Source organism: Fistularia commersonii, chromosome 27 (assembly GCF_037954325.1).
Source record: "Fistularia commersonii isolate RoL2024-O1a breed Wild chromosome 27, RoL_Fcom_v1.0, whole genome shotgun sequence".
Lineage (NCBI taxonomy): Eukaryota > Metazoa > Chordata > Actinopteri > Syngnathiformes > Fistulariidae > Fistularia > Fistularia commersonii.
Genome location: NC_141310.1, coordinates 11,164,653 through 11,181,040, shown reverse-complemented (window position 1 = coordinate 11,181,040; position 16,388 = coordinate 11,164,653). Strand labels below are relative to the sequence as shown.

Sequence of the window (16,388 nt, the reverse complement as noted above, 5' to 3'; positions counted from 1 at the left end):
TTTTTTAAGACAGAGAACATTAAAAAAAGGCTTTTGTTTTGCAGCCATTTTGATCTGCATATTAGTTTTTTTTTTAAACTTCAAAACTCCATGAGTCAGCACTGATTTTTTTTTTTTTTTTTTTTTTTTTTGAGGGGGGTTGAACTGCCGTGTCCTCTTTTCCACTTCCACTTTCTCACAGCGGTTCATAGCGGATCACGTCAGAGGACACTGTCCCGAGCCACGTCTCCCGGGACAGTAAACAGCAGTCTTGCTATTTACCCTGAAATCCCATCCTCCACAGCGGCTTCCTGTTCTCTTGAAGTGAGACATCCTTTCCTGGGGGATCAACTGGATGAACCAGACACAGAGATGTGGATGCTGTTTTGGCCCGGCCGTGCCCAGTTACAATAACACCACCATGCTGTTCGTCGCAGCGGCCTGCCCTGGAACGCCGGCCCCGTCCCGGCCCGGAGCTCCGGGCGGGAGGGCCGTTGTGCGTCTGCGATGCTGCATGGCTGGATGAGACAAAGAGCGCTCGCCGGAGGGTGGATGGGTGGGTGGGAATGGAGGGAAAAAAAAAGGGGGGGGTCCTCTGCTTCCCTCCTACAAACCGTGAAACCTCCTGGCCTCTGATGCAAATGAGGTGGAGGTGGAGGGAGGTGGGGGTGGGGGGCAAAAAAAAAAAAAAAAAAAAAACAACTTGGAGGGAAAAACAGACACAAAGGAGGGACGGGAGGGGAGGAAGCCTCCAAGAGCAGCACAACACTGAGGGCCTTTTGAAGTGAGTGTCAATCAAGCGGTCAGCGCTAACAATGTTAGGCCAGAGCGAGCGGGGCTAATGTCCTCTTTCCTCTGCCCAACGCCCTCCACCACCGCCGCCCCCTCCACACACACACACACACACACACACAGAACCACCAGCACCCCCCCCCCCACCACCACCTTCCACAAGCCCCTTGTGACCACATGAATCTGGCTAGTGACAGCTCGCCATCCTGTAATTTGCCAATTTGCACGCATGTCAAAAAGCCAGACCATAGTGAATTATGGCCATGGAGTGGGGATAGGCCAAAAGACGCGCGAGGGATCTGCAACAGAGGGGGGGATAATGGAAATGACGGGGAACCAGCGGGAAGAAACGGACTTGAGTGAAGGCTGCTTTCAGTTTGTGTGCCTTCTTGGTAGTGAAAACTTGACTCTGGCCGTTATTGCATAACACGGCGCGGCGGGCCCCGCCGTGCGTTCCAATTTGGGATTTGCGTGCATATACGCGGGTGTTTACATGCGCGGCGACGTCGTTCTTTTCGCGACGGGCTGAGCGAAAACTTGGAAATTAGGATTATCAACAGGAGGATACGTCCTGAATACGTCTCCCGCGACGTGATGTCGTACTTTCGAGGACCGGAGCCGCAAATTACAACGAAAAAACACCAGTCGAATAGAAGCTCGTACGAAAATAGCCTCCCGCTCGCACATCGCCGAGACATATAAGGGAGGCGAGCCAAAGAACAACTTGATCTTATATTTTTCCCAGTGGAAAAGGAAATACCTTTTAATGTTTATGTGTGCGTGTCCACAGACACCCCCGTCCGTGCACGCACGCAAACACTCCGAAGCCAGAACGAACCATGAAGCCCGTATAAATCTCTATCAGGAAGCAAGCCAACCTCACCGCCTCTTGCTGGTGAAAACCATATAATAGTCCAAGGAACCAGAAACGCATTTTCTGGATAGTTGGCAGCAAATGTCCCGTACTGGTTTGGGCTGGGTAACTACAAATGTTATTTTTATTATTGACTCGAGAAAAAAAAAAAAAAAAAAAAAAAAAAGGCCTGCAACACACTGTGTAAAGGAAAATAAAAATAAAAATACACTGCAGATATAATAAGTTAAGCGTGAGAGTACGGCGGATAAAATAAACATGCAGCCCAACGCAGAAAAAAAACAAACAAAAAAAAAAAAAAGGTCACCGCTTGTAATCACCACGTTGGCATGGAGTCACGTCTTACAAACGCTCCAAATCACCAGCGATCGCCGCAACCTATCATTTGGCGATCCAACGGCTGAGTCTGCCCTTTACACTTGTCTAATAATGTTTTACTTCTCCGAAACAATCTCCATCGCCGATTAACGTCTGACAAAGGAGCCCGGCTCTCCGCCGCAGGAGATCCTCAAACCATGCGTGAAAGTGAAAATGAGAGGCAATTCTGTTAAACACCCCACGTTATAATGGCTATTTACCGCCCGGCTCCGACTCGAAAGGCCGGACCTTTAAAATGTCTCACAAAGTAATCCCGTTTTCGGGTACAGTTCATTGAATTCGGCGCCGGCCGGCCGTACGAGCCGCCTCGGGTTATTCAGCTTCACGGGCGCTTCGCGGAGGGGAACCGGGCCGACGCAACTTTTCAAAGTTTTGCGTTGGTTATTCTGGCGGCAGGACGTCACCTGGAGTTCAGGGAGGAGAAGGTTTTTGTGCTCTGAGCGCTGAATCCTTTGCTCAGGCTGGCGATTGAAAACCAAATGGGGGGTTTGAGCTCGTGATCGTAAAGTTACTGAAGGAGTCACAAGTGGCGCCGAGGAAGTTTCGAGAAGGAGTCGCTCGCGTCGAAGCCAGATCTCGGTTGCAGATTTGCAGGGATGCTTTGGGCATTCTCAGCTTAGATTTGGACCGCAGAAAAAGGCTAAAAAAAAAATGAAAATATTCACCATTGACAACCTAAAGACTGTAACTCGGTTTAAAAGCATCTGCTGCAGGCAGTGGACTGAAAAGCTAGTCGTACTCCTAATGGGTTTCGGTCCAATAAGGCGACCATTTTCTTAGTACGCATTTAATCAAAGTAATCGATGTGGACTTAAATAACAACTGGAAATGACTTCTTTTTTTTTTTTCTTCTAAATGATTGTGCATTTATTAAAAACTATTTTAGAGACAGCAGCAAATCAAATGCCTAACAATGCTAACGATGCCAGACGGGCATTTTGCCATCAGATGTTACGCAGAAGGGTAACATCTGATGGCCCCCAGATAACCAAAGTAATAACATCACAACAATATCACAACAATAGCACTTTCAACTTGCAAAATACATATTTTATTGCCTGTTTATATATTGTATAGTTATTTTATTGCCTATCTGTATGTTTTCTATATAGTTTCTATTTTGTACAGTTTTATATTTGTATTGTCCAGGACCACACATGGAAATTAGCTATGAGCTACAATCTGGTACAAACATCTCTGCCTCTGTGCTGAATGTAATTGTACACTGTCCTTATAAACTTCTAAACAAACAAACAATCAAATTGCTGCCTCTACAGCTCATCTTGGCGAGGGAAGACGACCTGTCCAACACTTCCTTACTGGATTCTCCAACTACTCATATCCAAATGCTGTTAAATGATGTGTCTGAGAGGGGAGTCTGTCGGGGATCTCTGGCAGTCCCGCCTCCAGGAAGAAGGAAAGAACGTGTCAAATGTTGGCCGTTATCTTTGCAGGAATGTTTCCAATTTGACTGCACAGAGACGGTTCCTATTCACACCACTGCTTCTTGTGAAATCTTACCGCGTGGTTTCTTCAGTGGATCTATAGGTAGGTTGCAACTCCCGCTGGCACTGTCACTCGCACCGCAACGTAGGTTTTTGAGAGGGATCAAACAGAATAAGGACGAAAGATCTGAGGCTCTGGATGCGGGGGCAGAGTTGCCGGGAAACTGGAGGGGCAGTGCAAGATCCGAGTCCCTTTCGTGAATACCTGGATAGACTACACGGCATGCTGTGGTTTGTAAAACCGTGGCCAACCAGTTACTTAGTCAACATTTTGGTATCTCTGTTTGATAATGCAAGTGTGCAGTTACAGTCCAAACTGATTTTAGGTGGGACTGACTTGTTTGCTGATGACACCGTGATCTGTCGTGAGTGCAGGGAACAGGTGGAGGTATGCTCTGGAAAGGAGAGGAATGAAGGTTAGTCCCAGCGAGACAGAATATATGTGCGGGAATGAGAGGAACTCGGGTGGAACGCTGAGGCTACAGGGAGTGGAGATCAAGAAGTTGGAGGATTTCAAGTACTTAGGGTCAACAGTCCAGGGCAATGGAGAGCGTGGGTGGCTCTTTGTCTCATCCAGCCAGGCAGCAATGGGTGGAGACTTGTGTCAGAGGTACTATGAGATCGTAGACTATCAGCCAGAATGAACGGAAAGGCGTACAAGAGTGGTAGTGAAACCAGCGATGCTGTATGGCCTAGAAACAGTTACAATGACTAAAAGACAGGAGGCAGAGCTGGAGGTCACAGAGATGAAGACATTGAGGTTTTCTTTGGGAGTGACAAGGACGGACAACTTCAGGAATGAGTCCATCACAGGGACGGCAGAAAAGACAGACTGAGATGGTTGGGTCATGCACAGAGGAGGGATAGCGATAATATTGGTTGACAGATGCTGGAATTGGAGGTCTTGATGAAGACCAAAAAGAGTAGATATAAGGATGTAGTGAGAGAAGATAAAAAGGTAGGTGGCGTGAGAGGAGGATACAGAGAATAGGGAGAAAGTTGATTTGCTGTGGTGACCCCTGAAGGGAAAAGCCGAAAGGAAAAAAAGACGACGACTGATTGCTATGCTAAATTGGTGAGAGCTTGGTGCAGGTGAGCTAGGGGAGCTGGAATCAATGATCACATCACATCTGAGGATTGAGGTCGATTTTAAGTCATGCTGAGGAACCCAAAAGCAAGGCGTTTTGGTAGCAGAGAACATTTTAGTGAACTACAGGAGGAGGTGGCGGAGGGAACAGGACCTGTGAAGGACTGGAAATTGTTGCCAGGGATGGGCGAGCTAGCCGGGGTTAGCATATCTGGTGCTTTCTTGGTGACATCACTTGGGCTTCACCCAACGAGTCAAAATAAGACACGAACCTCAAGGGCGACACATAGTGAGATGTCAGTGACTAGCTAAGCTACTTCAACTCAAGCTGCATGACACCCGGGTTTTTAGGGCCGCGATCGCATATTTTGGATTTGTTGTCAAGCCATTTTGCCTTTAAAATTATATAATAGCTTCGTTCATATCTGGCTTCAACGCCAGTCCACATCAGGAGGCAAAAGCTAATCTTTCTCAGCAGAAGGCTTCAGCTCAGGGAGCCGGCTATAAGACATTGCGGCAACATTATAGCACTCATGTTTGTTTCTTCTCCGTATAGTTGTTATTCAAAGCCCTTTAGATTGTTCATTCACCCATTCATACTCAGCACTTGAAAACCGGCGGCCCCGAAGGCGCCGCCATGCACGTCGGGAGCAATTAGGGGTCAAGGACACTTCAGCCGCACTCCAGCACGGTCGTGACAAGGGATCAAACCGGTGAACCTCTCCAATTACGCCATGGCTGTTCCACCTGAGCCCTCGTGTTCACACTCGCGGCCGTCAAAATATCGAAACAAGCGCTCCGAACGAGCACGCGGGGATGTATCGCTGACGTTTCCATCTGGAATATTGATGAAAAGGTTAAAAGGAGAACTAGTAGCTGCCGGTCAGGGGAATAAAAGGCAACAGAGAGAGATCGGTATCAACGGGTTATTTGTCCTCATATAACACACACTCCACATATATGAAAAAGTCAAATGCAGGAGGTCGGCTGAGATCCAAAAAATTGAAGGCACGAGCCTTAAATTTCGGTTTCTTCACATCGACCTCACGGTAAAAAAAGCACAAAAAAACGTGCCGGACGCAACATTCGCTGTTGCAACATTTTCAAAAGAGTCCAAGCTGGCCGTTACTCTTCTTGTCCGGCTTCTTTATTGCTCGTCCCCGGCGATAAATATCTGCCTACGTCCGCGCCGGGTCGCTTTTTCCTTCACGGTAATTGATGTGAGGCTTCTGCTGAAACAAAGCACGCATTTATTTTGAAGCGGCCGGCAGGAAATAGGGCCATCGCAGGTGGAGCGCCGCATTCCTATGGCGGAGCCCGGGTCAGAACCTTTGGTAGAGTCAGGATTTGTAGTTTAAAGGCTGTCAAAAGTGATCACTCTGCACCGCAAATGCACCCCCATACCTGACACATCCCCTCCTTTTGTTAAGATTAAGGATGTACCCCGCCGGAATCGGTGACCTGTTCCCTCTCTCCTTTTCTGCAGGGCTCATTCTGGTCTGTGCTAAACACAGCTCAGGTTGTGGTACTGGGTGAAGGGGGGCAGGCAGTCACTGGATATTACCCAGGGAGCTTGGGTGGAGACTCAGTTTCCATTTCACCATGACCTCTCTCCGGTCCCAGCGGTGGCCAGCTCCACCGCTACCTCCTTCCTCTCACATCCCCGCTGAGCAGCCTCTGCTCCGCTGCTGTCTGTCTTTCGTTTTTTTTTTTTTTTTTCCCCTTTTTCTTTTTTTCGTTCGTCAACCTATCCATCCAGGGCTCCGACTCGGTCGGACGGAGCGGTCCGCCCCCGTCAACAAAGAGATCGAATTCCCATAGCTCATCTATCTTCTCATCAGCTGTCTGCGCAGATTTAAATGTTTGCATTGCGCACAGTGCAAATGCGTAACCAATACGAGGACGATGAATACTGAGAAAATTACCCCCAAACAACTCCATATCAAATTAAAGACCCGCCGACCGCGGCTAAATAAAGTTGTAACGCCGGTGAATGTTCCCCTCAGGATGGGAGTTATCCCTTTCCAACACCAAAGCTATTTTTGGTGCCTGTCTGTATTGTTTTCAGCCCGTCCAACGCTACTTTCGTATTAAAACATGTGTGATTAGTTTCTCTTATGTCGACAATGCCGGGAAGCTGTTAGTCACCCCGCTGACACGACTCGGACACGCCCTCCAAGACTAGCTGTTACTATTTATTTTCACCTTTTCCATTGACTCCCCGGCTCCATTTAGGACATTTGCACCAGGCAGATACCGGGAACCATTTTTAAATGCGTGCTGGGCTCAGCAACCCAGGATTATAAATAGCGAAACGTTCCCAAAATAGTTTGGCTAGCACTTTTTTTTTTAATTATTCGCTCCGTTTAAAGCGGAAACACAAACGCTTTTAACGACAAGTTGCAACGCGGCGATGCGCGATGCGTCGGCGCCGAATAACGCGAGGTCGCGTCGACAGACGTAAACAGAGAGGGAAAATAAACTATTGAGCAACAGTCTCGGCTAACCTTGCCAGAACTGCCAAAATATCAGCCGTCCGGAAAAAAAACAAAAACAAGGATGAATAGTCCAGGAGGCAAACTCGGCCGTCATCGTCACCGTCATCTGACCGAGCGATTCGGCGAAATCCTCCAGAACGCTCGCCCACTGAAACCGAGGACGAATTAGTTTACCAGCTGGCGTTCCCCCGGGATCACGCAAACCATCGCCGGACCTCCGACACGGCGCTGCTCGTCACATCCAGCTGTCATCAAACACTGCTATTATTGTGTTGCGAGGGACTTTTTCTTTTTCTTTTTTTTTTTTGGGGTTGATGGAGATCTACTCAGTGTCAGCGCTCATCTGGTGTTGATGTGTTCGGACAAGATGATGGCGGCGTGCCGCTGTTCTCAAACCGGAAATCTAAGGGAAGTGGGGGTTCATGCAAATGAGAGGAGACCCGATAATGTGTTTAATTGAAACATTTACTGAGGCTCACTCGATTTGCAAGGGTCACTTAGGCGTGACGCAGGCGGAAATTAGCACGGCTACATCAACGTATAGCGCTGCAGTAGCGGCAAAGAAAAATTTCTCATATACATTATATTTATAAAACACGTAATAAAGCAAAGTGAGTCCATATCGCCTCTGTGTTTTGGTAAGAACTGAGCGCTGTTGGAGCAAATGGAAGACATGACAAGTGAGGCAGGAGTCTTAACAGCATCACCAGCACATCATTATTTCGCAAACGATATAGTCTCTTCTTTTTTTCCTCCCCCATTTAGTGGATTCAAGGTAACATACGATGCGCAGCACGCACCTCCGCTCCCGGAAAATGAACGGCTCGCCGGTGAAAACGTGACACAAAGTTGGCTGCGGGCGGGAATGGGACGGCGGGTCCGGAGCGCCGGCGTCTGGTGGGGTTTCAGTCAACAGCCCTTCCATAAGCCGCAACACTGGGATGTTCTTATAAATATGAAATATGGATTATAAAACTGTAGAGAAAAAAAAAACATGTATATATAGAATATATATATGTGTGTGCTAAATGAAACATTATATAATCTGCAATGCATTTAGCAAAGTTTTGGATCAGGAGCACAGTGTGTGTGTGTGTGTTGGGTGATACGAGGGTGATATCGGGGCTATGAAGAAACAGCTACATGATGGGCGTGGTGACATATTTGCGTTTTGATTTCAATAATATTACATTTTTTTTTATGATATTTTAATATTCATTTCTATGGAATAATTGCACACAAGCTATTTAGAATAATCTAGAACATAATACCAATTCTGTAATTTAAAAAAAAAAAAATTGCACTACTTTTCTGTGGATGTACATGAAACCATTTTTTTTAATTTTTTTTTTTTTACACATTTTTCAGCCTAGGGATGGTTCATAATAAATAGTAGCTGCTCTCAACACAAACATACCCCAGTGGCGGCAGAGCTGCCACGCAAGGGCGCTAAATCGGGGAGCAACTTGAGGCTCGGCGTCTTGCTGGAGTGCGCTTCGGTATGCGGATGGGAATTGAACCGCCAGCCTTACGCTTTGCCAGCGGAGCCTCAGCCGCCCGCCGAGTGTGTCTTAATACGTAAGAATCTCTGTGGTGAGTTTTGAAACACACCCACAGATTCTTCCTCATATAATTCTGTGGGATACGGGTCAGGGAGTTGCACTCTATGTTTTTACTATGGTCTATATCGGTCCGTAACAATGTGAACCCACCTCAGTTCCCATCGTTTCAAATTCAAGCACGTCATTTCAAATGCAACAGTTTGACTCGGGGAACCGCTGCCTTTTTAATTTTTTTTACCTTGCTGATTCCAGCAGACGCAAAGGCAATTACAGGGAAACCCGTGTGGCATAATTGCTGCTTCACACCTCTTTTCTGGGGAATAATTTACCTTCATTACGACAAACTGGCATGGAAGTCTTTCTGGGTGGAAACAATCATCGCTCTCAGGTGAATTCCGCCGCGTGTTTGCGATTCGCTCCACCCTTTTACGCGTATGAGAGAAAATAAAATAAATAAAAAAAAATAAAAAAAAAAGGGAAAAAAAATAAATAAAATAAAAATCAGACGGTGCTCAGACAGGCTAAGTCACTTGTGACATCATTTTAAAAACATGGCTCCAAAGAAGGAAAAAATAAAGGGAAAAAGAAGAGGCAGCCTAATCGCCGTAATGTTTGCGCTCCTCTTACATTGATAAATGAAGCCATTGTTGGGTGATTATCACAGTTATTCATAGCCTCTCTGCTATGGGGATGCTACATTTGTTGTATTACATAGGAGCAGACACTGCTGGGCCGAGCGCATGTTTCCCTGTCAGTGTGTATTACGGGCTAAGCGGAGACATTTATAAATACTCGGTAGTCTGCCCCGGCTATATGCGTCGCGTTATTAAATCGCCATTATTTTGACGACAACCGGGACAGCCTGTGATTAATTGAATACTCCGGGTGGATCGTGCCTGTTTGTAAATGCTACTTTTACATTGAAAATGAATCAGGAAAAGAGACAATAAATCAGTATTTGGAGGCGCTAAGCCGCCGCATCCTTACGATTCTTTCTCATTTAAATACCAGAAATGGAAACGAATTATTTCTTCATTATTTCTACTGACGTCGTAATAAAGAATGATTTAATGCGCTGGACCGACGTCAGGCTGCACACGTTAGCGTCGTGAACCAGTGCGGTTGTGTTGCATGACTGCATGCATGCACGTGTGTGTGTGTGTGTGTGTGTGTGTGTAGGCCTCGAGACAAAAGAGAAACAACAGACCGTGCTCTGGTAAGCATCAGGCCATGGCATTTGGCTTTTTCCTGGTCTTGGACCGAGAAGAGTGAACCCTATGAATCATGCCTCTACTCTAGCATGTAACCTCAAACATAAACCTCAGCCAGAGGACGGATCCCGGGAGCGGCGGCGCACACAACCCTCCGCTTTTATCCAAGCACTCCAGGGAAATCTGGTTTTAACCAATGAAGAGACTTAAGATAAGAGTAATTTATTACTTTTAAACGGTTTGCGCTTCGTCGGATTTATGCAGGGGACGGGCCTTTTGAGGACGTAGCGGGAGATTTCTTGTTTTTCGATGTTTGGGCTGTTTTTCAAACATTCTGGTGAGCCCGGAGGTCCGTCCCCCGACACCGATGTCAGGGAAAACGTCGGAGTTGAGAAGATTGCAGGTTTTTAAACGTCGCCTTCTCAAAATAGTCGCCAAAGTTATTTTAAGCTTTCGCGAAAACACAAAAAACTTAGCCTTGTGTTGAATAAGGAGTTGATTTAGAGACTCGCGGCCCTCGGAACAATAATTTGTGGCCCCCTGATTGAAATCACATCAAATACAACAAAATGCACGGCGAACTGAGAAGACGGAACTGAGGCATAGTGTTGTTGGAATTGCACTTACTTTTCTTCATGTATCTCAAGTTGTTCGTCATGTATGTTTTTTTAAAGGAACAGTTCTTTACAATTTTGAGTTAGTGTTACTTCTTGGTAATTAGGCTATTATTTTTACTGGTCCGGCCCTCTTGACATTAAATTAAGCGGGTCGTGGCCCCCGGACCAAAATGAGTTTGACACCCCTGATTTAGACGAAAAAAAAAAAAAAAAAAAAGTTTGGTTCATTGCATGTCAGAGCTGCGGAAACGTCGACCCCGAGGTCAGAAATGACAGGCTTAAACTCAGGGTTCTGGAAAGGTAAGATATCATCTCCACTTTTGCTGCAAAATGTGACATTTTGCCAGAAATCCGGCGGTATTGCGGTCGGGGGGGGGGTTTGAAGCTGAGAGGATGAGCGGCGACAGAAGAAGACCACGGCGAGTTATCCAACCTGCTGGAAGCACGGCTGTTTCCTCCGCAATGTCATTTGTCTTTCGACTACTTTTTCATCCGGGCTCTAATGGATGACTTGGCTAATGCAGGCGGCGGCGTTCTTCTTTAGAATGGCATCTCCGCTGGCAAAGCCGGGGATTTTGCACCGAGCTCAAGGCCTTTTCACAACGCTTTTAATGAGAGCACGGGATTTTGTGTTTACATTCCTTCCTGCTTTTTTTTTTTTTTTTTTTTTTTTTTTTCCGCCCCGCCACCCCCTCCGCCCCGTGATACCCGCTCGCCCCGCTCTGTGGCATTTCCCACTCTCGCCTCATGATGGCCGCCTGCCTTCGGCGGTTTGCAATTAGCATCCTTCACGATGTTCTGCTTTGCTGGCTCGGTGAGGCTAAAAAAAAAACGGGAGCGCGTTTAAGCCACGCGATGTCACCGTCAAATGACGGCCGGCGGGGCGGCGGGGCGGAGGGGCTGAGGGGCGGAGGGATTTCACTTGGAGATCTACTGTTTCTGCTCAGCTTGCCTTTGTAAAACACACACACACACACACACACACCTCCTCCTTCTCTGCACATTCAAACAAACTTTCTTTATTTCAGCTCGGATCTGAGGCGGACGCCTGCCCCCCTCTCCCACCCGAGGGGGGGGAGGATCGGGCCGCCGGTAGCCTTAAACACCTCTCGCTTCGCTCCCCTCCTTCCTGAGCCTTGACAGAAGGAATGTATTTTTGGAGAGACCCCCGGTGATGTGATGGACACGAGGGCTCCGTTTGAAATGGAAACCCACACATTCTGCCCTGCCAGGGAGCACCAGGAATATCCCAACAGAGATGGCAAAAGGAAATGGAACAAGGGAGTGGGGAGGGGAGGAAAAAAAAAAAAAAAACGGCATCTTTATTGAGGTTTTCCTTTCAAAAGCACTGGAAAATACGGGGTTAACGCCGCTCGGTAACACTATCAACCCAACAGAGAAGCCGCTGACCACCACGGGCGTATATCGCTTCTTTACGCCCCCCTCGATATCAACCCCCGTTCTTGTATACGCTGACAAACACATGCCGGCCCAGATAACCGGGAGAAGGAGAAGGCGAAAAAAAAGACGGAGAAAAAAAAAGACACGATAAGAGAAATGAATGTAATTCATGAAAGGAGATAAACCGGGCCACACGTGAGCTTATCCTCCTGTGTTTGCCGTCGCATCCGGCGCTTTTTTGTCTCTTTTCCCTTCATTCTCCATTTATTTCACAAAAGAGGAGAATAGCAAGGGGTCCGAGCGTGCGGAAGGCCGCTTCGTACGCGACGTAGGAAGATGACGCGGCGCGCTCACCTGGTCCGATAAAGACGGCAAAGGAATCATATCCCGCGCCTGCTAGTCATTCAAATGGGCCGGCGACTGTAAACAAGAGCCGCGGTTATCCGTGTAGCGGTCAGATAAGAGAGGAAGGAGGCCTCTGGAGAGATGGATCACGGAGGGGCTCCCGACTCTCCTCTCTCCCCAGCACCGCCCTGCCACCTTAGGATAATAAACAGCCTCAGAGCAGGGGGGCCAGATAAGAACCATCACTCACGTTGGCCGCACTGATAAGACACAGGCGCTCTCTGTCACCCTCCGTGACATTTGTTTTTTCATTCCACTTCAGGCCGAGGGAGAAGTCAACCTGTTTCATCTCATCAACGGGCCCCCTGCTCGGGATCCCCGCGCTAAGTGCGCGCCGCCCTCGACGGCGGCGAGGAAAGGAAACGCGGATCCGCTAGGCGAAAAAAAAAAAAAAAAAAAAAAAAAAAAGCAGCGACCCGGATTTATGGCCTTCTGAAGAAAGATGGACTTTATTGGCCGGCTGTTCCCGCGCAGTTTGTATTTTATTTCTAATTCAGGCTGAGGTTACAGCACGATCCGGACAAATAATAAAAGTAATAATTATCCGCGAGATGAATGAAAAATGTGCATCGCGTTAAAATACGAGGCAAAGGCTTACCTCCGCCATTGCTTTTGGCGTGCGGTATTAGGCTTAAATTACTCGTCTCCACGACCTGCGCCGCAAAGATTACACAAGCTGAAGGAGTTCCCCTCGGATCCGTCGGTAAATTTACTGCTCCCAAAAACCGCGGGCCTGCTAGATCCCGACCGTTTTTCCCCTCGCGGAGTCGGCCAAGGGGGATCGATCGTACCAGAAAGAGCCGGAATCGTTCGCCGACGTAACATCGCTGCAGAGACGTTACGAAAACACGACCGCGCCGGCCGGCTATTGTTTCACGGCGAGCCGTAAAAATGAGACTCCGACACGACTGTTAAATTCGCGTCGACAAAAAAAAAAACGCGCCAGTTACAAGCTATAAATTATACTCGGGTTAGTAACATATCCGAGGGGGCGGCATTAAATTATTATTTGTATTTTGGCACGTCTGATTCTCCGAAAAAAAAAAGAAAAAACAAAAACAGGCCGGTCGGGTGGGACTGTAAATCAGGGTGCCCGTGCGTCGCCTCTGCCAGGGTCACCTACGAGTCACAGATTCGAGATGGCATAAAACGCTTATTTTACAACCATCCCAATTGTTATGCTTTAGAGTTATGTGCATTGTATAACCTCTAATGAAGGGCGTAAATTCTCAGTTTACAACTGGACCTTTACGGTGGTGGCGGCGGCGGTGGTGGGTGGGTCGGATGGGGGTGGGGGGGGGAGGTGGGGGTTGTAAAAACACACACTTTTTCGCGTTAACTCGTGTTTGTCGCCCGAGTTGTGGAGTTCAAACTGCGCACACGAGGTTCCAATTAGTCAGGGAGCGCTCCGCCGAGAGGCCTCCGCTCGCCGTAATGGTTCCGGGGGCCGTGAGAGAGCGGCATCCCGTCCCATCGGTCACAGGTGACGTTTAACAGACGGCGGGGGGCCCCGACTTCCCCCGAGCGCCGGACACGGCGATGGCCGCGCACTCAAGCGGGCCTTCGTCTTCACGGGAACGATCATTATCCTTTTTGTCAAACGTTGTTTTCGTCGCGTTGAGATAGCGACATGAATCAAGCGGACTTTACTGCGCAGTAAACCTCTGTCGGGGTTGCATGAAAGAGAAGACCCGCCATGTTTCAAGTTACCGTCCCGTGTCCGTCACCGGATGCCGAAAGCCTGCCGAAACCATGTCTGTCACATTTATGGGAGCTGGACTCGCGCTTTAGCAAGACATGCTAATAAAGATCGGCACCCCGTTTGAGAATTATTGTGGGGTTTGTAACCTCTGGACTGCAGTCGGGACATCGCGCGTCTTCTTCTTTTCCTGATATATTCCCAGGTTCCCTCCCAGCAGCTGCAACCGCCGCGACATTCGCCGAAAGCTCCGATGTTTTCTTTAACCTCCAAACAAAAAGTCGGATTCTTTTTTTTTTACACTAAATCAAAACTACGCGCTGAGTGACGCGCGTTTGAGTCCAAACCAAAATGTTCCCCTGCCCTGAACCGCGTGCGTCTCCAAGCAAACCAGGCATCGAACTGACATTTGTTGACATTATTTCCCCGTGGATTTGTGTGATAGCGCGCGGAAGTCACCGTGAGGTTTTTCACGGAAAACATCACGGGGATTTTAACCGTGCGTAGCGGAGATGGTGATGAAAATGTACCTTGGCGACTCCTCGGCGCTCGGGACTTCGGGAGAAATTACGGCGGATGTGTCACTTCCGGTGGTTTCGGGGTGAACGTGAACCTCGGTATTTGCAACAAAACACAAATCGGGACGGAAGCCGCACTGGAGGTTTGCACCGTAAATTCCGGCATATAAGCCGCTTTGAGAACTGTGGCTTTTACAACCACGCGGCTAATTTATGGATTCCTATTGGCTAATTACGTTAGCGTCCTTCCGCCAACACACATGAAACCGTTTCGACAAACCTACTCGTATTTTCGATAATTCTTCCGATCGGTCATTTTGCGCTTTTTGCACACGCGCCCGGCATCATGAAAAAAAACGCGCAGAAAATGCATCTGATGCACATTTCGAGTTGAAAGCGATCCGTCCGGCTGTTGAAGAAGGAAATGGAGCTCCTGCACGTGAGTTCGGTAACTGTTCTGAAAAGAAGCATTTGTCACTGTTTTTTATTGAATTAAAAGTTTTCAAAAAATCAATCCTGCAACATCTTACTGTGTTAATATCTCATGTTTCGACGCGGACACCTGCGGCTTATAGACAAATGCGGCTTATTTATGTTCAATTTCTTTTGTCTTTTAAAAATGAGTATGTGCGGACAACTTGCCATTTTGCACAACTGACCTCGATCGCTCCGATCGCACTTATCACATGTTTAGCGCCGACAACCAAAGCTAATTCCCTATAGTGGCAAAACTACTTCAAGAATAAAGCAAGTCTCATTCTGATACTGATATATTTGCGCTCTCTACTCCAGAATTGACTAACTTATGAATTGCTTTCACACTTTGCGGTCTAAAAGAGCTTCACGCTGGATTGCGTTCACCCGTTCTCTCCCCAAAACGACTCGAGATGCAGACGGGAGGAGCAGCGGATCGAACCGACCGACCGACCGGGTCACATGATCCTGTCTGCCAACACTGAGCGCTTTTTTTTTTTTTTTAACATTTAACATTAACATTTCTGCTTTTCGTCCGAATCCCTCCCCGCTGACTTCTTATTCTGTGCGTGTTTCATCAACATAATTCAGGACTATGCAAATACCAGGTCGCGCTCCGTCATTGAGGGTCACACTTGACACTAAAAAGATGCTGAAGACAGGAGAGCGACGGATTGCGGGGGTTTACAAATCGAGCAATTAAAGGGGGGGAGGTGATTATGTCATCATTTTCTTTGGGCCGGCTTGGGAAAAAAAAAAAAGGTCCTGCTACATTTCATATTCACCGTGAATGAATGAATAAGGGATGTAGGAAGGGGGAATGAGGATTGAAATATCTCGCCGGGACATTCTGCTTGGTTTTTTTTTCTTTTTTCCGACAGGCCTTATCTCCCTACGTTCAGCCCTGTTAATATGATGATGAACAATATTTCGTGAAGGGCGGCTGAATGTGTCTCTCCTGGAGAGGCCGCGGCTCGCTCCGTCTCCTCCCCGTGTCCTCGTCTTTCCTTTTGTATCGCCCGTTTTTTTTTTTTTTTTCTCCCTGAGAGCAGGGGTGGAGGGGCAGGTGAGAGGAGGGGAAATGAGGTAGATAATCACCCCCGCCGCACACACACACACATACACACATTTCCTAAGACACGCACCGGCGTGGGACCCTCATTTCCCCGCCAACCCTCCCAAAACATTTTCATATCAATAATCAAGCAATTTTTCTGCATGCTAATCCATCAAAGCAGGCTGGGGGGGCTAATCTGCGGGCGGAGGGTTGGGTCGCCTGGTGGATGGGTGGGTGCGCGGCGCTTCGTCTTTTCAGGTGTGCCCCCCACTCGCGCTCCCTGGCAGACATTTGTCCCGCTATGTGGCGCACAAAGCCCCTGCCCTGTCAG

The 16,388-nt window shown here is 47.9% G+C and overlaps 1 long non-coding RNA gene across 1 annotated transcript; it reads right to left on the bottom strand.

The window, feature by feature from the left end:
- Nucleotides 1–3,320: 3,320 nt before the first annotated feature.
- Nucleotides 3,321–6,110, bottom strand: LOC147218043 (uncharacterized). The gene is made up of 4 exons (XR_015108844.1): nucleotides 6,020–6,110; nucleotides 3,866–3,923; nucleotides 3,545–3,742; nucleotides 3,321–3,427 (listed from the first exon to the last, which is right to left on the bottom strand). It is a non-coding gene; the product is annotated as an uncharacterized LOC147218043 (long non-coding RNA).
- Nucleotides 6,111–16,388: the final 10,278 nt, after the last annotated feature.